General features: G+C 44.1%; 1 long non-coding RNA gene across 3 annotated transcripts; it reads right to left on the bottom strand.

Annotated features, from left to right (window-relative positions):
- Positions 1-1,607: 1,607 nt before the first annotated feature.
- Positions 1,608-3,621, bottom strand: LOC127335421 (uncharacterized). 3 transcript variants are annotated; one of them, XR_011752491.1, is made up of 3 exons: positions 3,300-3,621; positions 1,964-2,694; positions 1,608-1,869 (listed from the first exon to the last, which is right to left on the bottom strand). It is a non-coding gene; the product is annotated as an uncharacterized lncRNA (long non-coding RNA). The 3 variants fall into 3 exon arrangements; XR_007872737.2 differs by having other exon boundaries at positions 1,608-2,086; positions 2,224-2,694; XR_007872738.2 differs by having other exon boundaries at positions 1,608-2,694.
- Between the last annotated feature and the right edge of the window lie 2,779 nt (positions 3,622-6,400).

Raw genomic sequence — 6,400 nt, 5'->3', positions numbered from 1 at the left:
TACTTTATAGAATATTAAAATGGCTCAAAAGATGCCTAATCCGAAACCGGGCCAAACTGGGAATTATTGCCTCCGAAAACTGGTTAGATAGCACTGAATACCATTACACAGTGCTTGGTGCATGCTTCAGCAGGTTATAAATGCCAGTGATAAGGGTGCTCAGTTTTCTCTGACCACTTTTTTTAATATCACATATATATGCTACATTATAAATGCCACATAAGGGTGCTCGTATATATATATGCTACATATACTGAAGTGTAGAAAAACTCATGCATGAATTAGGCAGTTTGCAAAAATAAATCAACCGTGGTATCTTTTACAACAGTCAAGACTTCTATCTGGTAAGATCTATTGTGGATATTTCGTAATGTTGATGTCGGAAGAAAGTAATTGATGCCAACCATTTTACTTTGATCTTCTTCAGCAAGCTCCTCACCTGATGCCGGGACGTAGTGGCTACACTGGTGAGGGTGGGGACTCTATCATGTCTTGGCCCCATGACGAGTTTTCGAGCACTTCTGTGGACATGGTTAATGTGCTAAGGTTGCGATAAACTATCAGATCCGCTTTGTTTTCTCTAGTTTCGAGCCTTCTATTTTCTTCAATGATTCAGACCCATGACAAGGCTACTCAGATGGATGGTGAGAAAATTGACATGGAGCATGAAAATCTCAGGTTACACTTGGGAGGTAAAAAGACAACATCTTTTGATAGTTGATTTGGAAGAGCAGGTTTGGGACGAAAAGAAGACTACAACAAATATGTGACGCCAAGCCTCAAGATGATGGCATTTCTACCATTTCAGGTTGCGGTGATAGAAGAGCTGGAGGCGAAAGTTAAATAAATAATAACAAAGATGTTGCACAAGACAATATAAAGGAGCTCCAGGTTCTTATACATAAGTTGGTCACATTTTCGGTGCCGACCCTCAGTGTAGTCATCGCCTTGGCTGCTGTATTAACTTACATGTATGTAGCTAGAGTAATTATTCCAACAATGTAGATTCTTCGTTCCTGTATCTTGGAAATCATGTGCTCAATAGTAATCCAGTTCGGTACTACTTGTGTTATTCAATTTGATTCATATCTGGCATCACCTCTCCTGTTTTTGGTCGTCTATACCACACAGCAAATAATGGATAGGCGCACAACTCCTATTCTAGTGCTTACCTCCATCACAAGTTAAGAATAATAATGGTTACAAACGTGTAAATGAATCACTTAACACAGTTACAAGATGAGGCCTGGAGCATTACACAAATGATGTTACAGTTCGACTCCTGAATCACGCCAGACCTCCGCAACAGAATGATTGCAAATGTACCCACACAAACGACAGCAATTTAATTCAACACTGTCTGCCTGGAAACGAAATGACAGACCAACACATGTTGGAAAAAGGCATAAACAGAAAACATACGCGCCCCTGGACTGCAATAACATGCAGCAAACCAATGCTTGAGTAAAACTGGCCAAACGCAGTTTATGAACAGACTGAAATATTTATATTTCAAACTATTTGACATCAAATGAGTACCAAGTACTTTAAGCAAAATAAGTAGAATCACTCTTGCAATTACATTCAGTTTTACCAACTAGTTCATGTAATAACATAGCAAAACTACAACCCAGCAAGAGTTGCTGATCTTGGGAGTTCAAAAGCAAGCCAAGTTCAATGAAGAGCTGTCTGTATGAGGCTCTGCAGAAAATCCATGTCCGCAAGCAAGAGATAACTGGGCTGACTGAGAGCTTGACTTCCATGTCTATTGCTTTGGAGGAAGCAGAAGAACAGAGTGCCTCGCTTGATGCTACTATCCGGGAAATGAAGATAACATCAGCAATGTGCGTCAACAGTCATGGAGGACACCTAGAATTTGACCTTGTTAGTATGGAGATGTTGTCGAAAGCATAGAATAGCACAAAGTATGAAGCAAAGTGAAATTTGGTGCGCATTGACATGCCTTCCCATTTTGCTATTGCTGTTTATTCGATTAGAACCACACTTGCCCAGCAAGTTCACTCACTTTTGTAAAGTCTAAACATGCGCATGTTACAGCTGGAGCAACTTCAACTCTGTCTAGTTCCTGTTTCCAAATGCATTGGTCCATTGTTAATTTTTAAATTTTTGTGCAGGTTGACTAGTATAATGTGTCAGTTTAACCCACAAGTTGAATAATATAATTTGTATTAAAGAAGAAGGAATTCTGGTATAAACAAATACCTGCGATTAAATGCTTGAGTCTAAGGAAACCAGAAGCTGAGGTTAGCCTTCTTTCTGTTGCTTCATTTTGCTTTCGGACTGGTTTTGAGATTTCTAAAGTGAAAATGTCGAAGAAATTCAAAGCAACTTTCAAAGTTGGGATTGATGTAAAAGAAGGTGAAATGATTAATAACATATATGTCTCACGGATTTCATGAACCCTCACTCTATTCTAATCATATATTTGTCTGCTATTTGAGCAAACAAGCATGGATTCTACTTGCAACTTGTATGACTTTGTTTGTAGATTGTAGGTCTGGATAACTGTCTGGAGCATAGTACAAAGAAAGAATGGACTAAATGGTACGGCACAACACTTTGAGCCTGACAGAGCATGGTGCAAAGAATGAATGAACTGAATGGTACGGCACATTACTACTAATAGTAATGTACTTCGAAATCATGTCCTCGCCAGCGCTTGACCATTCATATCTGAAAACCGCAATCATAAAAATAAGATTCATGTTACTAATCAAGTAAAATCACGTCTTTTAAAGAAATATGGTGTTGTGGATAAACAACAGTCAGTAACTAGCTAGAGAAATATTCCTTATGTACTTTGTAGCTTTGAAATCAGCCATTATATCTTCATATCTAACTTGCGAACCAATTAAATATGAGAAGTTTGTTTGGCTGTTTCTCTTCTTCTCATTAAAATTTGTATCAATATAACTAAAATTCTAAATTACCTAACTTGGGCGGGGTGCAGCAATTACATCCCAATCCTTATGAAATAATCAGAACATAACTTGGCTAGGGGCAGGGCGCTGCATTCTGCAGGACTAGGGTGTTGTCTGGTAGTGTGCATTAGCGCAGCTGGTAGCCAGACAAGCGGTAGAGCAGTAGCAGCGTACCAGCGTCAGTACCGCGGTAGCATCGCGTGGGATCGCGGATCAAGACATAAGAAGAAGGCACACAGGATGACGACGAGGCTCCGTTCAGTTGACCGCTTATGTGTGTGGTCGAATTTTGTGAAAGCAGAGAAACCGGACTAGGATCTGCCAATGGGTATAATTCATGACTTGGGGTCGACGTACCTGGCGGCGAGATTGGTGATGACGTCTCTCAATGTTGTGTCGACCTAGTGTCCGTGTCGCTCGCCGGCGACGCACGACGGGGCCGACCTGGTGGCGGCGGCGCTCGTCCACGACGACGACAGGGCCGACCTGGTAGCGGCGGTGCTCGCCCTCGACGCACGATGGGACCTACCTGGTGGCGCGGCGCTCGCCGGCGATGTAAGACCGGGCCGATCTGGTGGCAGCAGGGGTCGCATGCGATGCAGGACGTGGTGTCGTGGCGGCGGCGATTCTGGCTGCTCGACCCCGCGTGCTCGGGGATGCAGGACAGGGTGTCTGGTCGATGTTGGGCCGGGCTGAATACTGCTGTTTTTTTTCTCTATTATGTTTTGCTGGACTACCGGGCCTAATCTAAGTCGTTTGACCGTTGCCTCAAATCATACCTCTCCTTACCTAGCAGTGGTAAAAGGTACTGTAAAACAAGCCTAAAAAACTGGTTAGGGTTTTCGTGGTAGACTTACACGTCTACCTCTTCTATTTATATGCACGGCAGTCATACAAGATTACAACACGTACGAGTCTCTAACTCGTATACAACATGGACTCTCCGATTCTAACACACCCTCTCAATCTAAACTATTACATACAAGATTTAGATTGGTCCTGAATCGGTCTAACATCTGCCGTGTGGCTGGCTTTGTAAACACATCAGCCAATTGATCACTAGAAGAGATAAACCTCACGTCCAAAGCACCCTTTGCAACACGCTCTAGCACAAAATGAAAATCAATTTCAATGTGCTTTGTTCGAGCATGAAATACCGGAGTTGCTGTGAGGTAGGTTGCCCCTAAGTTATCACACCATAGAATGGGTGTACGCTGCCTGGGAACTCCAAGCTCCTTTAACAAAGAGCTGATCCATATAGCTTCTGCAGCACCATTAGCTAATGCCTTGTATTCTGCCTCGGTACTAGATCTCGAGACGGTAGGTTGCTTCTTCGAACTCCAGGAGACCAAGTTAGGTCCAACAAAAATAGCATAGCCACTTGTAGAATGTCTATCATCCACACAATCCAGCCCAATCAGCATCGGTGAAAATACTAACACCGGTGGAAGCCGACTTGCGAAAACACAGCCCGGTTTGCAATGTGCCTTTGACATACCTTAATATACGTTTGACAGCCTCCCAATGAACATCTGTAGGCTGAGACAAAAACTGGCACACCTTATTCACCGCAAAAGAAATATCTAGGCGTGTGAGCGTCAAATACTGCAATCCACCAACAATGCTACGGTACCGGAAGGAGTCTTCAGAACCAAGCATTGTACCTGAAACTCGAGACAGACTCTCTGAAGTCGACAATGGTGTGGAAGTGGACTTACAATTCTCCATATTCACTCTATGAAGTAGATCAAGTGCATACTTGCGCTGAGTTACCATCATCCCCCCTGAATTGTAGGACGCTTCCAGTCCAAGAAAATAATCCAGTTTCCCCAAATCTTTAATAGGAAAGGTATCCATTAGAGACCGGACAAGGCGATCAACAACCTCAGGAGTAGACCCAGCGATAACAATATCATCAACATAGACCAGCATATAAATCTGCACACCATCTCTGGAGAATATGAAGAGTGACATGTATGCTTTGGAGGAGACAAACCCAAGCTCATGAAGCCGCTGACTTAACCGAGCATACCACGTACGAGGCGACTGCTTCAGGCCATAGATAGACCGCTGCAACTTACACACATAAGAGGGATAACGAGCATCCTCAAAACCAGGTGGCTGCTGCATATAAACATCCTCAGACAGAAACCCGTGAAGAAAGGCATTACTCACATCAACCTGACGCAGACACCAGCCACGAGACACAGCTTGAGATAGCACCAGACGCACAGTAGCAGGCTTTACAACTGGGTTGAACGTGTCACCATAATCAATCCCATGCTGCTGAGTAAATCCACGAGCCACCAGTCTTGCTTTGTGCTTGTCAATAGATCCATCAGGTCGATGCTTCGTTTTAAAAATCCATTTGCTTCCAACAATATTGACCCCCGGAGGTCTAGGAACCAATATCCACGTGCGTGTCTGACACATGGCAGCGAACTCATCTGCCATAGCAGCTTTCCAGGAAGGTTCAGTCAAGGCTTCATGATGGGAAGTAGGTGCAGCAAAGAAGGCCCGACGGCGAGGATCATATCGCACAGTACCGTCCTTGTATTCTTTCTCCTTGCGCGTGTTGTCACGGTGACGCGTCACCATGGGATGCGCCGTAGCTGGCGTGGCGCACGGCTCAGCCGGGGACGATGCGGCCGTGGACACACAAGTCACGGCGGGAGGCATCGTGGGCTGAGGAGCCAACGCGCTCGCGGCGGGAGCCGGAGCCACGCTCACGGCGGGAGCTGGAGCCGCTCGCACGGCTGGAGCGGGAGCCGCATCAGGGGGAGCGCCATGCATGGCTCCCCCATGCACGTCGATCGGCCGCTGGGAGGCACTCGGGGCCGCGTCAATCACCTGAAACGGAGGAACTTCGTCTAATGCAGACGGGTTAGTGGACACGTAAGATGTGTCATATTTACGCACAGGTGCACTCGTAACCGGTTCATTATCAGGAAAAGTGATAGCATGTGCTAAGGTAGAGATATCAACTGGGACACTAGGTGTGGCATAAGGAAAAACTGACTCGCCGAAAACGACGTCACGAGAGATATAAATGCGACCCGTAGACCGGTCTAAACACTTATACCCTTTGTGCATCGGGCTATTGAAGGAGATATGCCCTAGAGGCAATAATAAAGTGGTTATTATTTATATCTTAATGTTTATGATAAATGTTTATATATCATGCTAGAATTGTATTAACCGAAACATTAGTACATGTGTGATATGTAGACAAACAAGAAGTCCCTAGTATGCCTCTTAAACTAGCTTGTTGATTAATGGATGATTAGTTTCATAATCATGAACATTGGATGTTATTAATAACAAGGTTATATCATTATATGAATGATGTAATGGACACACCCAATTAAGCGTAGCATAAGATCTCGTCATTAAGTTATTTGCTATAAGCTTTCGATACATAGTTACCTAGTCCTTATGACCATGAGATCATGTAAATC

Source organism: Lolium perenne, chromosome 2 (genome assembly GCF_019359855.2).
Source record: "Lolium perenne isolate Kyuss_39 chromosome 2, Kyuss_2.0, whole genome shotgun sequence".
Classification (NCBI taxonomy): Eukaryota; Viridiplantae; Streptophyta; class Magnoliopsida; order Poales; family Poaceae; genus Lolium; species Lolium perenne.
The sequence above is the reverse complement of the archived record's forward strand: the minus strand, read 5'-3'. Positions and strand labels throughout refer to the sequence as shown.